Source organism: Lissotriton helveticus, chromosome 10, assembly GCF_964261635.1.
Source record: "Lissotriton helveticus chromosome 10, aLisHel1.1, whole genome shotgun sequence".
NCBI classification, from domain to species: domain Eukaryota; kingdom Metazoa; phylum Chordata; class Amphibia; order Caudata; family Salamandridae; genus Lissotriton; species Lissotriton helveticus.
The window spans coordinates 629,004,670-629,022,398 of record NC_136071.1 but is presented as its reverse complement, the minus strand read 5'-3'; the positions used below and the strand labels follow the sequence as shown (position 1 = coordinate 629,022,398).

General features: G+C 42.5%; 1 protein-coding gene and 1 long non-coding RNA gene across 4 annotated transcripts in view; one reads left to right on the top strand and one right to left on the bottom strand.

Moving 5' to 3' along the window:
* SHISA9 (shisa family member 9) overlaps positions 1-17,729 on the top strand; it is a 1,140,149-nt gene that overhangs the window by 185,195 nt on the left and 937,225 nt on the right. The gene's annotated exons all lie outside the window — the stretch shown is intronic.
* Positions 5,937-17,729, bottom strand: part of LOC144784418 (uncharacterized) — a 464,308-nt gene continuing 452,515 nt past the window's right edge. For all 3 annotated transcript variants that reach the window (XR_013601639.1, XR_013601640.1, XR_013601641.1), the window contains one exon: positions 5,937-6,121. This is a non-coding gene — a long non-coding RNA (uncharacterized LOC144784418). The remainder of the gene's footprint in view (positions 6,122-17,729) is intronic.

The following is a 17,729-nucleotide window of genomic DNA, read 5'->3' as shown; positions in this document are numbered from 1 at the left end:
ATCAGCTTCGTTTTAGCGATTTCTTAAAATTCCTTAATTGCGATTAGCAAATTGCTAATCGCAATTAAGGAATAATTTCCCATTCATTTCTATGGGCCAGGAGGCCCATAGGAATGAAGGGGAAATGTGCGATTAGCAATTAGCTAATCGCAAATTGAGAATATTTTCAAGGGTGCAGGGGTGTCCAAAGGACACCCTACTGCACCCCTGAAAATGACATGTGTGCGCATATGTCGCACATACATGCCCTAAGGGCATGTATGAGCGTCACATGGCACCTTTTGTTTTTAAAAAAATGCTTTTTTAAAGGAATTCGCAACTTACCACGAACTTGAAGTTGGTGGTAATTTGCGATTCCTTAGAGACAATTAGCAATATTTTTTTGCATCATACATTGCATTTAAGGAATCGCAAATTTTGCGATTCCTTAAATGCAATCGCAAAATAAGGAATCGCAAATTGTGCGATTCCTTATTTTGAACCACATTTGCTTAATACATACCATATTGAGAATTCGCATTCGCAAAGGCCGAAATTCTGCCAATTTCGGCCTTTGCAAATGCAAATTTCAATGATACATATGCTCCTAAGAGAGGGTTGATTTGAATGTATTAGAGGTTACAGTACAGTGGTGTCTCTTTTGTAACTTTAGCTTTCACACCTTCATCCATTATATTTTGAGCAACCATGTATGCGGAATAGGGAAAGCTTTCAATATGTTAATCTGGTTTCAATTGTTTCTGAGGAACAAATTCTAAACCTTTTAACTTCCTCAGTAGAGTTAATTCAACCAACGACTGACCTGTGATATCTGCCTCTCTCTTAACCCCTTCAATGAGTTTATGATACCTCGCACCAGCTCGGCCAAACCAAGGGGTCTCACATTTACAACTATGAGGATTATATGCAGAATCACTTCAATTTGAGTGGGGACTCTGGAATCTTGAACATGTTGAAGTAAGCTATCGTCCTAATTGGCATATTTAACTTACCTGTAGATTCATATTATCTGGTACAAAGTGAACCTAGGGCCTGTAAGTTAGATGTTACTAGTGGACTGAAACACACATTTTGTTACAACTAGAGAAACAGTGCAAGACATGACTGCGGGCCTACCACCAATAACTTCGCTGTGCAGGTTTAAGCTTCAAAATCTACTTGTCAAAAAAATACCTTGTGACAGGTCTAATCCCTGCTTTTAAATATTATTAAGTCACCTCTCAGTGCGCCTTAAAGCCCAATAAGGGAGGGTGTATAGTATTTAAAAGAAGGGCATGTAAAAGTGTAATGTAAAACATTTCCTTAAGGTAAAAAGCCCCCAAATATATTTTCACTGGGAGTTAATATCAAAATTAAATATTGTTATCTGCACCTGAGAACCAGCTCAAAAGGTAATTATTGGACTTTTTAAAATATTTTTTAATCCAATTCATTGGCGAAGTCGGATTTGTCTTAAATATGTTTTTTTTTTATTGTGCAGAGTTTTATATAGCGCGAACTAGAACCGAACCGAATCAGTTATCAGAGCACTTTACATAGCACCAGTTACGTTACATGAGGACACACTTTCATTTTAGGCATGGGGAGATTAAGTGATTTGCCCAGAATCACAGGAGGTTTTTGGCGTCGTTACCGAGACTCGAACCCAGTTCCTCCAGGTCCGAGGTCGAGCGCCTTAGCCGTTAGGCCAACCCCTCTCCCAGTTTTAAAAGCTACTTTTAAAAGTTACCTTTAGCAGGACTAGAGCCTCTAGAAGCACATTTGCATGAACTTCCAACTATCATCCAGGAACTGAATAGCTTCTTGATGAGGCGTGAACTTGTTCCCAGAGCTGTGACAAAGGCAGTGAGTGTGGGGTGTGATTCTGTTCCTCTGACAGGATGAACATCTGGGAAGTGCCCAGAACCTTAATCTTCAAAGAGTCCTGCCCTGTCACAGGCAGATGTGGCTAATATCTGGGCCTGTCCCTTCCTTTGTCCCATGAGTCAGTCAGGCCCCAGGCCCAGTGAGAGAGAAGCTGATGCCAGGACTGTCTTTTAGTGACCACAGAGGAGGGATTGCTAACTTCCCTGGCCACTCATTTAGGGTGCGCACAGAAGCTCTGCACAGGAGAAGAAAGATCCTTCAGTCTTGGTTTTGAGTAGGAAAAGGCACTGTGGGATTTTCTTTAGTAGGCCACAAATGAATTGCTGCAAAAGGTGGTAGGATTACCCCTGGAAACCTTTTCCCTATTGGCTAGGGAGGGGTGAGGCATCACTCCCGCCCACAGGTTAGTGCCAGGCATAAATGTGGCACCCCTTAGCTCCCTCTTCAGAACACTACTGGACCTGTGGAAGATTTAAGAAGGACTGTGCTGACTGCTGGGTCCTGTGAGGAGAACCCTATGAGCTGGACTTCCTCCTACTTATACTGAGGGAAGCAAAGCGGGCTCCAAGAGTCAGTTGACTGACTTCCTGTCAAGCTACAAGGGCACAAAACTGCGAGGAAAAGGCAAGATGACCAGTTTCAATTGGACATGCTCTAGACCCTGCTGGTGGCTTCCGTGGAGTGAGTCCTGATCCTCAAGTTCTGTTCCTGAGTTCCTGGAACTTTTGTTTCAGAGTGCACTCCTCCAACCTACCACTAAAACCTGGTACATACACATTTTTCTAAGAGTTTTTGACTGGAGAACTGATAGAAAACTGGGACCAATCCACCAAGCTGAACCACTGAGGGTGCATTGCCACTGAGTCTGACATCGTCCTAGCTCCCGCTATGCAGCAAATACGCTACAGTGGACCCGACTTTGACTAGCATCTGATGACATCAAACATTCTTTGGCTACAGGCTGCATCCTTGCCCTTCTGGAGGACTATGATTTCAATGAAAAGCATCTAAGTATGAAGGTAGAAAGCTTCACTGGCCCCTGCACCAAGTAGCATCTGGTCAATGTTGACATTTTCCTGGGCACAAACTCTGGGATTTTCCCAGCTCTGACCTTTTCCGGCCTTCGTCACCGGCTTCAGTGAGACTTCATCCTTCATCAACGCATTATCAATGGCTAGATCTTCAAATCCAGCCTGCTGCCTTGCCCCATTGAAGACTCCATCTTCTCAGAAAATGTCTAAATCCCAAGGTAACTCTTTGACCAGGACCTGGTCCTTGTATCCGACCCACACTCCATTGCGGTCCATTCGTTTTCTGTGCTCTGGAAAGGACACTACCATTACTAAGCTTTCATTTTATCCCTGAAAACATTTTGAAGGCTATACAAAAGCAATTAATTATCCACATTGTTAAATGTGGTGGCTTGCATTTAGGGAATCATTATGAAAGGTCAACCATGGTCAGAGTCTCACTCACATGTGAGAAAAGACAGTCTCTATTCCGTATTGGGAAGGAATCCTGTTTGAGAGACTGAATATCTTCCAATGTTTCTGAAGTTTAAGAATAGCACCATTTCCCAGACTTCAGCCATTGGATGCATCTACTAAGGGTAGAGTGGACAGGACAGTAGGACACCTGTTCCTGAAGGTTTCTGTAAATGGGAGAAAAGCCAAAGGTTCTCAATCCCCAATTGGAATATGCACAGTAAGGTGCACATTGGCATACATCTTACACAGCCCACTCTCTCATAATTACCTTAGTATGGATATTTAGAGGCAAACATGACCTTTCGGTAGACAGCAACCATTTAACAATAAGCTTTATTTAATATTTATTTATGTATATACTGTTTTGCCAAATTTGTGTGCCTCTCTTAAGAATATATCTTTAGATTGTAACAAAAGATACAATGGGTGTTATCTGTAACAATAGCAGTGTATTTGAGGTGGGCAGCCAGAACATTAGGACAGCTTATGTTGTAATCAGAATAACTGTGCTTTTAGATTTGATCTCTATCACCAAATGTTTAGTTCAGAGGCTTGCAGGCAGAAAATGCCAAATAGAAGTTGCAGTTCGTGAAAAATATTGGTGGCGGCTTTGGGCTGTTCTGAATTTAGGTGCTTCAATGAGTTCCATTTTCATACATCTCAGTCCTCTTTGTCCGCCCAATATTTTAAGGACCACAGGGCGGAGGCATTTACGACTCACATTGTAGGTTTAACTTTCAACCGCCGCATTACAATGCCGGTGGTCATTCCAGCTGGACTCCGACAGGCTCAAGGAGCCCGTATGGCAGTCAGAGACCCTCACCTTAATCCCTGAGGATGATGTTTCTGCTGTCAGGATTACGATGTCAATTTCTGACAGGCTTTCCATTTCGGGCTTTCTCACATGGAAAGCCTGTCGGAAAGAGACTTTGGGGGACCCTAAAGGGCTCCTTTCTCCCTGCAGTCTCCGGTTGGGGGCCCCTGTTAATCCCTGCACCGTGTGGCAGGCACCATGAGGTGCCTGCCACGAGGTGCAGGGATTTGCCAAGACTCCCATATCTCTATGGGAGCTTGTGCTATGGCCAGTTTACGGATGCAGCACAAGCTCCCATATGGGAGTATGCACCTGCACCATGTGTGGTTGCATTGTAATAACTGTGTTGGGACCACCGGCCAGAGGTCGGTCGGCCCATGCAATCAGGCCCTACATGTGTTAGACATCCCAATGTAAATTGTATTCTTGACCCAATTGACAGCCAGTGCAAGGGCAGTGCAATCAAACTAAAGTAGATCAGAAACCATCACATGTAGGTAACATGCTCAGCTTCTCTAATTTCACTTGGGATGACACAAATCAATTCACAAAAGCCAATCATTATTATATCTCCTCATGTACATCTTTATTCATTTTTGTATCCAAAAAAATAGCCAGTCAACTTGTGATTCGAGTGACACACTCTCTTGCTCACAGATAGACTTTTGAGAATTAATTTGGGTCATCCCAAGTGAAATAAGAAAAGCTGAGCATGTACCTCCGTATGATGGTTTCTGATCAAAGTAAAGGCAGTGAGGATTGTTTGGAGGTCAAGGCGATGGGCCATTTAACCCCAACCCCCAAGTCCTTGTGTTGTCCTCTTAACTGAAGTAGTCCAGCTCTAGAATGTGAAAATGACTTGAGAGGACTGAGCGCAGAATGTAACACTGGTGGGCCAAAGTCTAGAATGTGGCTTCGGAATATCTAGGAGGGAATATTGAGGTCACACAATTTCATGACCAGGATATCAATGTCCAGAATGGTGATAGATAAGTTTGTATATATTTTTATATCTAAGAGGTACATAGATGTGGAGTGAAGAATAGTGAATATATATACATCCCTCTCTGCATTTACCGTCTTGATAATTTGGTCGTCGGGTAGTCAGGTCATGAGACTGTACGACCTTGATATACCCTCCTCGATGTTCTGAAATACAATCAAGACTAGGCATGAGATAACGGTACCCTGCTATAAAGAAAACAACATGAACACAACATTGGCAAGGCTGCTATGAATTGAAACAGCATGGCCATAACTGTGATATCTGGGATCTTAAGAAACCTTGGGTTCCACACTCCCTGCCCCCCACCACCCAGCGCCCTGAGAACCTCATGGGTGAGTAGCCGCGCTTTACAAACCCTGATTGAATGATTTATTGATTCAACTTCTTTTCACATTTCCCTACTCTTGACAGAGGAACCCATGACATTTCTTTTTCATTGTAAGGAGCTAGAATGCAATGCACAGTTTAACACATTGTTGGAACTGACAGTGTGACATTGTGTGGGAAACACAAAGATATCTTCAAGTGGATGCCGCAAATATTTTAGCAGAGATTTGTGAGCCAAGTGTTTCCTTTTGTTGGCGGTTCTAATATGTTTTTTTTGGACAATCACAAAAATGCAACTTTTATCAGAAACGACATTAGAAGTACTTTTCTCTTGGGTAAACATGGCAGCAACAGACCACTTGAAAGGATTTGAAAGTGCATGCTTTATAAGGATTATGTTCAGATAAAAAAATCACTTAAGATCATACAGCGAGGATCAGAAGACAAACATGCTGGAAAATATACCTGAAAAACCTGCGAGAAAACAACACACAACACTCTTTTCCATCAAAGACAAACAGCAGTGCCAAAGAAAACAGACAGCATCAAAGGAAAACAAAATGCTGTCCCTCACATCTGAGAGTACCCTTCGGTTCACGGTTTGTCTTTTCATTTTGATAGCTGTGAAAATGAATGAAAGCAAACATCAGATGCCAATCCCAGTGATTCTGTTTTTCCAACTAACACACACACAACAGAAGTGGATTTCTTAATTGGTATTTTCAACAGTATTGCAATCAGCTCTATTTTTCAGCTAAATATCCTCCAGATAGTTTGGGTTCAATATGATTAAGGGATGCACTTTAGTGTTCTTTGTGGTGACACGTGTTTGTGTTTGCAGAGCAGCCAGCAAATCGCACATATTGGAGCAAGATTGTATGGGTAGGCAACTCTGGTCGACAGCAGTAATTGAAATTGAAATGTGGGCTTGTGTTGTTAAAGTCATGTCGGCAGTAAATACGATATGGGCGTATGGGTCACATTTTAAGTGAGTGGCGCTAGATTGATTGATAGGCAGATAGATAGATAGATAGGTAGATAGATAGATAGATAGATAGATAGGTAGGTAGGTAGGTAGGTAGGTAGGTAGGTAGATAGATAGGTAGGTAGGTAGGTAGGTAGGTAGGTAGGTAGATAGATAGATAGATAGATAGATAGATAGATAGATAGATAGATAGATAGATAGATAGATAGATAGATAGATAGATAGATAGATAGATAGATAGATAGATAGATAGATAGATAGATAGATAGATAGATAGATAGATAGATAGATAGATAGATACGGTCATTAAATATGTGTACCATATTTTGATTGCGATAGCCATAAAAAGACAGAGCAAGTGCGAAAGAGACACAGAAAGACAGAGAGAAGGAGTAAGAGATATATTAGTTAGCACTACATATGAAACTGATAGATGGAGAAGGGAACAGTGAGAGTAAGAACGAGAGAGAGAGAGAGAGAGAGAGAGAGAAGGAAAGATGGAGAGGGGAAACATTTTGAGGGAGGGGGAAGGATACAAAGGATGCAATGATGAGGTGCTGTGTTACAGAGCCTGCAAAACAGAGAAAAAAGCGAGAGAGAGAATGAAAGAGAGAGCTAGACAGAAGTTAACATCATTAAATATGAAACCAATGTCTCGAACTTTAAGAGGGATAGCCAGAGAGAGGGTAAGGAAGAGACGATGGATTAAGAGAGAAGCGAAATAGAGGGGCAGAGAAATGAGAGGGTCGGCTAGCAAGGTAGAATGAGGGAGAGGATATTGTGAGAGAAGTAAACAGGTAGAAAGTGAAAGAGAGAGTGAGAAAATGACACACACACATTACACCCACGCACACACACACACAGTCACACATCTTCCTGTCTTCCATCAAGCGTAAAATGTCTCTCCTGCATCCTAGCTGGAGACAATAGCACATTTATATAATGTCTGTATAGGGGGTGGGCCCATGTATTTGCCATTAATTCTAAACATCGATTCTGTGACAGTGTTTGGAATCAAAATGAGTGTACAGTTAATGTTGTGTTACCCCACTGATATTATTAGTACTCATTTTATCAACCCTGAAAGGACGAGTGATGGTTTCAATCTTGAAGGAAATTAAACCTGTGAACCGTTGTTTTTTTCATAGATTTGATAGTTGGTGCTTTAATTAAAGGAGACATTCAATATAAATTAATTCCAACCTAAGTGCCCTAATTGTCTTTGTTTAAATTATTTATAAAAACGACCTAATCCATCCAGTTGTTTCCAATGTCTCCTGATGGAAACTTGTAAGCCTGATGATAGCTTGGTCAACACGCACACTGACAAACATATTCACAAACAAACACACACGTATGTGCACTGTAAGAATCCAGATCCAGTTTAGGTTTTAAGGGGTTTATTTCAACAGCACAGCATGTAATCCAGACCTGGCAACAGCAGCAATGTAACTGACAAGTAATATGGAATGAGACATGAACAAGGCTCTGTTGGAACATAAAACCCATACAGAAACATAACATGCCGCATGCTCTTAAAGGAACACACAATACATGTAAATAATAAATATATATAAATATGTAGAATGTAACATGCACACACACACACACACACATAAATCAATATGTTTGCAAGCACTAACGAAATTTGTTATAACAAGTTTAAAAAAAATCAAGCACATTGAAATAAAGTCCTAAAAAACACTGTGAAAGTTCTTCACAAGTTGTAAGTCTTCTCTCAGCTTAGCTACTCCATCCGTGCTTCCCTCGATCAAGAGATATGCTCCTATTGCCCAGAAGTAGGGAAAAGCATCGTCCCATGCCGAAGGCATCATCTCTATCTCTTAGGTTACCACAATGTAGGAGTAACGACTTGAGTATCTTTCTTAGGCATATCCGCAGGAAAAATAATCAGTTACTTAACTTCCTGAGATGTATGTCTCTCCAACCAGCTAGATTTTTAGAACTGATGCAGCACAGAGGCAAAAAGTATCCCTTTGCTGGGCAAAGCAATTTGCATTCTCGATGATTGCAGTTCTTGCCTGCTTGCAGACCTGGACCGCTTCACTCCCTTCTATAAAATCAAAACATGAGTGAGTCAAGAAAACAACAACATTAATTCCCCTATGGAGTCTTAGGGAGGAGGTGCAGTTTGAGTGTCTATGACACAGGGAGCTCTGACACTAAGGACCTGATTACAGGTTTGGTGGTGCCGGAGCGTACCGACATGCCAACGGCCCACTCTCGTACCGCCAAACTCCTGGTCGGGCTGGGCGGCAAATTACGAGTGTTTGTCATGTCTAGTGGGCTTTTTTTGGCGGTCCCACGGCAGTTTCTCTGAAAATGGGCACATCAATGGGAATTCCAATAAAAACGCCTGCATGGCATGCACTGTAAAGTCCATGCCGTGCAGGAACTGTTGTGCATGCTCACAGGGGGGCACATGTTGTGCCCCACTGCATGAACACCAGAGTCGAGAGACACAAGGGGGCCCTGTGGGGCAACCTTTGTTTCCTCTCCACCGTGGTTTTCATGGAAGGGAACTGCCATGAAAATGGTGGCAGAGAGGTAACTCGTAATTTGCTTGGCGTGACCAAGGCGATCCCGCCAACCATATTGTTGCCTCTACACTGCCGTGCCAGCGGCAAGGAACAGTAGTTCCCTGGCAGCATCCACACAGCAATAGTGATCTGACTGCCCTAGTTATAATAGGGAGGTCGGATCGCTGATGCGGCAGTGGCTGGACCGCCACTGCTGCGCCTCAGGAAGTCTGGTGGTCCTCAAACCACCAGATTCATAATCGGGCTCTTAGGGTGGCTCCCTTAGCACAAGTGCGAAGGAGGGAAATGATTGACTCTAACGACCCACTGTTACTTGTTCTGGGCATATTGTGTTGGTTTGGCTTGCCTGTGCAATTACAGCGAGTGACCAACCATATGCAAGTCAGTCTTGGCCTCAGAACAAAAGATACAGAACATCAAATCTATATCTCCTCTCCTTAAGAGGGAGGGCCTTATAAACCATCTTTCTTTAAGTGTGGATCTGTGGAGTGACACCTTCCTTCTAAAATCACAAGCACTGCCAAGATAATTCGCTTTGATCTTTCACTCTACAGCTTACCCTTTTTGTTTTACTCAGTCAGTAAATGAGCTTGCAGGTGTGTATCTGGGACCTCTAAATGCAATCAAATCCTGTTCTCCAACGCTCATGTTAAATTGACATCATCCCACTTTCGTTTTGATGAAATAAAGTCAAGACGGAATGAATACGTTTAATATTTGATACGGCTCTTGATATTACTAATTCAAAATATGCTAGCACCACATTGCGATGGCTGAAAGCAAAGTCTGCAATCACTTGCCAATTATCCCAGCGCTGCTATTGTTCGCTTATTGCAGGCTGCAATGGCGAAACACTTGGAACTACATTTTATATATGTAATTACTGATCCGGCACGCGGCCACTTACGGTAAAATCATTGCTCGCTCGTTTGGGGTTTTAGGACTGCCAATGAGAGTGGAGGTGCACAGTCACATTAATGTGCATCCCTCAGGACGCATTTCCGATACACACCATAAAAAAACGAGTCAGCTGAATACATGTTTATCCGTCATTACCCGGGAAGAGGTCCTCCGTGAATCAAGTTTGCCATTTATTTTGATTGATAAATATTATATTGCATGATAAATATTATTTAATTCTCCCCTGACAAATTTCTGTGGCCATTAGAGTGTAGACTGGGCAGAACGGTGCAAGACTATGTATGCATTTGAAGCGTGGCTACATTCAGCACAGACAGTGCTTAATTTGTGCCGGCGTTTGTAGGAGGTGGGCACGCGGACTTATTTATCATCATCAGACTTTGAGCAAAAGCAAGAGAGAGAAAGGCAGTAAATAGAAAAAGGAGAAGGGGGTGAAAGATAGGGAAACAGTGACAAAGGGGGAAAGCAAAAATAAAAAGGAGCACTCAAGGTTGAGTTAAAGCGAGGGGAAGTATAAGGTAGTGGGAGAAAGATACACAAGACCAGGCAGCCTTGGTATGTGGCAACCACCATAACATAACCTGTATTTGTAAAGTGCACGTTCACCCGTAGGCATCTTGGCGCTGAACAGCTGATGATTATTGTTACCCAACACAATGGTACTCATTTTATCGACCTCAGATGGATGAAAGGCTGAGTGGACCCACTGGGATTTGACCCTGTGACCATGAGGTCGAACACAGGTCCCTGCAGTGGAGGCATTAGTCCACTGAGTCACCTGACCCGGCATCGGGCAGTGCCAGCGGCAGACCTCTGTGGAAAAGTTGGGCCCCTAAAGTTGTTTTATTTATTTATTTTGGTGTGTTTTTTGCAGATTAAACACCTGCCATACCCACAACCTTACACAAGCTTGGATGCTCGGGTGATGAACCAGATAAACAGAAAAATTATGTATTTAATTCAGGTGCATGGAGTTCAATCTGATGAGAGTGAGATGATCAGGGGGTTAGGTATTAAACCTAGGTTGTAGTTTATAAAATGCCTTTGTCAGGAACATTGAGGCAAAGTGAGCCTTTCTATTGCAGAATTTACAGCCTGGGTAGTATAGACAAGGAGATATTTAACAAAAACACCGAAGGGAAAGGCAGATAGGGTGAACTAGTACATTTTAAACTAGACAAACCTTGGTGTGATGGAAGCCCTATGATGGCCTTCAAGTGATGGATGCCCTGGGCTGTCCCTGGCGTGTTGGATGCCAGTCAGGCCTTAGGGTGATGGGTGTTGTGGCTATTTTCAAGTTTAGATGAGATTTGGCAGTACATTGATGTGTTTTGTGACCAGAAATCATAGGAGTATTTTAGTGGTTTTTTTTTTTTAGAGTTTTATATAGCGCAAACTCGACCTGAAGATATAGGAGCGCTTTACATGTGCACCAGTTGCATTACAGACTGACACATTCATTTTGCTAGGCACGGGGAGATTAAGTGATTTGCCCACAATCACAGAATGTTGAGTGTCCCTGCCGAGACTCGAACCTGGTTCCTCAGCTTCGAGGCAGGCTGCTCTAGCCATTAGGCCACATCCTTGAACAGCGTGTTGAATAGAAGAGGTGACAGCTTAGAGCCTTTCATACACTGGGGCCTACTCACACAACCAATTTCGAAGTACATAAAGTACTACTTTACGTACTCCAAACTGCACTTTAGAAACCCTTTGATGAGAGATCTCTACCGCCACCTCTCCTATCTTTTTTGGACGGACTTTTTTCCTGAGAGATCCCAGTGCACGTAAGTTTAGGATTCAGTAGAAAAGGCGCTAACACTAAACAAACACCCACATAAGAGTAAAACAATAGTAATTCACAAAATATACACTTAAATTTACTACAGTAGTACTACTGACAAAATTACAGGTTACATTTACTCCACATGGATACACAATCAAATGTACTACAGTAGTAATATTTACAAAACTTTAGGTTACATTTACAAAAGCCCAACCTTGGAGGAAGGTATGCACCATTTCTTATACAATAATGAAAATTACAGTGTTTCTGTATAAATGCATTGCTTTGTACAGTGGTGTGCGGGAGTAGGTGGGAGGCGGGTGGAGGGAGGGTAGGATGTGATGACTATTTGGATGTAACATGCTTGTTTTGCTTTTGTTTTCATTTTGGTTTGAAAATACAAATAAAAATAATTTTAAAAAAAATAATGAAAATAACAAAAATAAACCTAAGGCAAAGTTAAAAGCTCAGCCTAAATTCTCCACTGTTTATGATGCCAAAATAGATGATGCAGTAAGCATTCTCATATGCATTGATGAATTCCTCAGACCATCACAGAATCGCTGGTAAATGCTGAGGATTCCCGAACAGTTGGAACCGTGTTACAAGTTAGTAGTAAAGATTAAATACAGAATATAGAGAGGAGGATAAAAAGAAGGCTTTCTAGTTTTGCAGAGAGTAGTGCTCTCATATGGTACTTCTTGTATTCATATTAGATAAGCATCCCTTTCAATGTTTACATACTACATCATTTAACCATTCTAGTATCCCATACATGACGTCATCGTGACCTGGAAATGACTACCATCCCTGGAGTATCAATGCGGCCCAAGGAAACCAAGCATCATCAGGGCTGCCATAATATATCTCCATTTATATGCTTCAAATGTGTTTTGAATCCAATAAAATGCGCCGGATGACTTTTTTTTAAATATAATGTATTGCAAAAAAACCTGTGTTTGCTATTTCAGCTGAGAGGCGAATCTCCATTGGATTGGTATTCATCTGACCCCAATTACGATGCCATCAGAGATAGCCTATCAGAGCGACGCTTCTAAAAATATGAGACCCGCATTAGCAAATCGTTTAAATGCAGACGCTCTGCCAATGTAGCATGTTCGTATGCGACACAATTGTCCTCCTGCCCCAGGGGCTGACTCCATTTGCTGCTCTCTAATGCAAGGCCTATCAGAGCAGAGGACGCGTCTGCCTCGACACTGGCACAGGGGAGAAGATAATATAAAACGGGCACCGATATGAGCTATGTTCAGCTAGGCAGATACACATTTCCACTGTGTAAACCGCGACTGCGGCAAGCCTGCAGCGGCCCGCGGAGAGATATTTCCACAAACACACATTTATGGTGGCGGTTTTCGGATCGTTTGTGGGAAATGCAGCAAAGGGCCGTGTTCAGAACAAGCACGAATCCTGAGGGGAAATCTACGCGTTAAGTTACTCGATAACATTAAGTCCAACATAAAGATGCTATCAAATGAGTATCCCGGGTAAACGATAAACTGTCAGTTTGGCCAGAAAAGGCAAACAAGTGCCAGGTAACATTCCAGGGTGACCTATCAGGTGTAGAGAGTCTTCCATTAAACACAATGCGGTGGCAGATGGGCCAGTAATGGTTGGCACAGACCTTCTGCTCCAAAATTCCAATGTTTATCTTTCTGCTTCTGTCTTTTAAAGGGGCCGTCCTAAAAAGGATGTCACAGTACATTTCAAGAGCCAAACAGACCTCATTAAATAAAACAACGCTCTAGAACGCCAATTGTTGGTGATTATTCGACATGCTGGTCTTTGCAGAGAGAACAGCTTATTTTCCTTTACACCGCATGGTCCCTTTAATTTCTTAATTTTAGCCACAGTGATTTAAATTTTCTAAATGCATTACAGCGGGGTCCACTGGAATTTTGCGGCTGGGGAACATCAAATTCTGAAACTGGGTTGACTAAAGTATGCGGAATAATGCGGCGCATTTTTGATAGGATTACTTCATTATTTTATCCTTTTTAACCATGGTGATGCTATCTGGGCAAACATTTCACCTCATTAGTACCAGTTAAACGATGGAATACAGGAAAAAGCATCAGAAGGATGACCATTAAATATTTGCGACAGGCCTCCCACTACAACAGCACATGTCACCACATTTTTTGTAACATTTGATCCGTTTGAGCTTGAAAAATTATTTTTTTGTTAACATTTGCAGATCATGCAGCAGATGATGGGTTATGTGGCAAATGCGGTGTTGGAAACTGGGTCCTAGTTGGCAGACGTATGCACCCTATCTAAGTAGGGCACACAATCCTAGTCAGGTTAAGTTAGATGCACACTAAAAGATTACAGAGCAGTCAGGCTTATCTATTGAGGCCATGTGTAAAGTATTTGTGCAACACACACACACACAGAGTAGCACAATGAAAACACCACAAAAATACACCACACAGATTTGGAAAAATAGTGAATATTTGTATATGTAAAACAAGACCAAAACGACAAAAACCCAATAAATGGACCTGGAGTTATGAATTTTCAAAGCCTAAACCAAAAATAGTGCTTTGTAGTGAATAGCGCTAAGGGGTTACTTGAGGTTGAAATCCAATGTTCAGGCCAACTGTGATGGAGGGCGTGCCGGCTACAGGACTCAGGCAGGTCCCGTTGACATAATACCTTGGATGGTGCAGGTGTCGACATCGAAGGCTTGATGCGTGGAGTCAGGGAGTTGGGTTGCCGCATTGATCCCCTGGAAGGAGGCAAAGGGTTAGTTCAAGCCGTGCAGTAGATGGAGGCTTCAACGTCAAATCCCTTTAAGATTCCGGTGCTGCATTGTTGTCGAGACTGTGCTGTCCGTCGGCATCAAGCTGCACAGCCAGTTGAGATGATGTCGTCAATTGGCTCCCGCAGCAGCGTCGAAAGGCTCTGCGCCGGTTCCAATCGGTGCAAAGTTGTCACTGCATCGATTTGTATGGTTCTGGACAGCAGAAATCACCTTTCAAGGTCCCAGGACTAGATTAGCAGCACTTGGCTGGGCAGGACTAACAGATGGTAGAGTCCAGATGCTGTTGCAGAGTTGAAGGAAGTCTTTGATGGCTCTGAGACTTCATAACAGGGGGCAATCCAGCAAGCCCTTGGGGTCACTCTGGGTCAAGTGAGATGGGGCCTGTCCTTGTCCTCTGCAGGACAGAGATCAGCAGGGCAGCTCAATAAAGCAGAACGGAGTTCCTTCAAGGTAGCAGTCAGACAGGGTGGCAATCTTTGTAGCACAGCAGTCCGTACTCCTGGCAGTGTTCTTCACAGGTCCAGTACTGTACTGTCTGGTAGGACTAGTGCCTCAGTACTTATGTCCAAATGTTCCTTTGAAGTGGGGGGACTTTAAAGCAGGCCCTCTGAAGTGCACAGGCCCCTATCATCCCAAGCCTGTCTTCCAGGCTATCTGTGTGTGTGTAAGTGTGTGTGTGTCTGTAGGGGGGTAATCGGCCTTTCGTGTGGAAACCAGAACACTGCCTCTTCAGGTGTAAGTGTCAGTCCCCTCCCTTGCTCTTCCTGCCCTGGAAGAGCTATCAGAATCTAGATGTATGCAGATGAGTTCTCTGTCACACCCACCCTTCCTGTGTTTGTGGCTGTCTAGAGGGGATGCACAGAGTGTAGCTGTCACCTATCCCAGACTTGTATTGGAGACAGGCTGCAGACACACAGAGCTAAGCTATTAGCAGAAACATTTCCAATTTCTAAAAGTGCTGTTTCTAAAATAGTAATCTTAAATATACCTTTACCACAAAAGAGGATTTCTCATTACTTTTCCAAAGATATAAAACATGATACAACTACTCCTTCCTAATTAGGATATACAGCTTAAAAAGTGTTTTAAGGAATTCCTAATTGTAGGCATTGAGAGAAAGTAGGCCTCATCGTAGTGAAAAACAAATGTAACTGTTTGTCACTACCAGGAGATGTAAAACTTAACAGTGTATGTCCTACCTTTTATGTACACAGCACCCTGCTCTTAGGGTTACCTAGGGCCTACCTTAGGGGGTGACATTTGAAATTAAATGGGAGTTTAAGGCTTGGCAGGTGGCTTTAAATCCCAAGTCGAAGTGGCAGTAAACTGCACATGCAGGCCTTGCAATGGCAGGCCTGAGACTGAGCAGAGGCCGCTGAATACTATAATTTCAGTGGTTCTGATTATAGCCCTTCTGCCTCAGTCCATACTAGTTGTTAAAGGCCTTCTTCGTTATTTTAGACCTTTGCCTGCAGCTCAGGCCTATAACTCTGGGACCATTATTGGCCTTGCAACAGGCTATAATGTTAGTTGTAAACACTGGCATTGATTTTGGTAGCTTCGCTAATCACAATGAGTGGCACAGGGCAAATAAATGCTGGCAAAGAACATCTGCTCCAACATTCTAATATTGGTCTTTCTGTTTCTCTCTTTTTCATTTAGAATGGCCTACCATCAGTGGGTAGAATGCATTATAACCCGTCTTTCTCATACTACACCAACTTATAAATGCTGTTTACCTCCTAATAGGCCATTGGCTGCAGTTTGGGCCCATGCCGTGGGTTCAGGGCCTTAAGGAACTGGTATGGCCCTCTTCAGTTGGCTACATTGTTATATTAGAACATTGGCATGTTGGGAGCTCCATTGAAGACAATAGAGTATAAGAGGGCCAATAATGACTGGCATAGACATTTTGCGTCACTATTCCAGAGCTTGTTCTTCCCTATTTCTACCCTCTGTGGGCAGAATATTCTAATAGCATTGTACACATTTTCACTCTGGCCATAATGGATGTTAAAGGCCCAGTTCCTTTTTCTAGGCCTTTGCTTGCAGCCTAGGCCAATACCTGGTAGAGGCCTTCAGCAACCAATGTGGCCCAGGCTGGAGGTCATAATGCTATACTGAAGAAATAGAATCGCAGAATGGAGAGGAGTCTGAGTATGTGCAACTAATGTCGAACTAAATTCAGGTAAATGTATACAATCCCTTTTAAAACAGCCAAATATAAACTAAGATGGGCTGATGAGGGTTTCAATATGTGTACAGCTTATGTTTGAAGTGCATTGAAGCTCAATTACACAGATTACACTAGTAATAGTGTAATCTTGCACCAACATTACTGAATTATATAGATTGCACTGCCATTTAGAATTACGGGTCAACATGATGTTTTTGCTACTATTCAATCAGTGCAAATATGTTTGCACTTCACACATGGCGATGCCAGATTCACGTAGCGATACCAGATGAGCCAGGTGAAATGTAATTATGCAATCTTTAAATGTACACGCACAACTGCACTATTTCTGGGGAAATCTATGCAAAGGAACTAATCTTTTTAATTATGCGAATCTGCATAGTGAAACAGTCCCTCCATTTGATCCCTTTGTTTCCAATGTCCTTTCCCATACTAGAGATTCTTTGTCTTTTGTCATAGGAGTTATTTGCACCCAAATATCCATGTTGTTTGTGGATAATTTATCTGCAGATGGTGTTATATTTGTTTACAATCTGAGTTTTGTAAACTACCTTGAAGGTTATGTGTGTTTACTGGGAACCTTTGTAGTCTCCAAATTGTAGGTCATCACTACCCTACCTGCACTGTTTTGCTGTTCTGTTTAGTTGTAATTGTATTTGAGGTAGGTGTAACGGTGAACAACCGTTACAACGAAACTTTTACAACGCACTACCATTACAACGCGGTCATTACAACGCAAACTATTACAACGCATTGCGCTGGGGGGCGCTCTAGGATAGGGAATACGTTTAATTTTCTATCCAACACCTTCCCTAGTGTCCACGGGGACTGGAGTTGGAATAGAAAATTAAACTTTTTACTATCCAGCACCTCTAAGCGTTATGCGTTGTAAAGGTTTGCGATGTAAAAACCGTGTTGTAAAGGCAGGCGTTGTAATAGCCTGCGTTGTAACGTCATACATCCAGGTGTAACCTATTGCTCTAATATAGGCTGG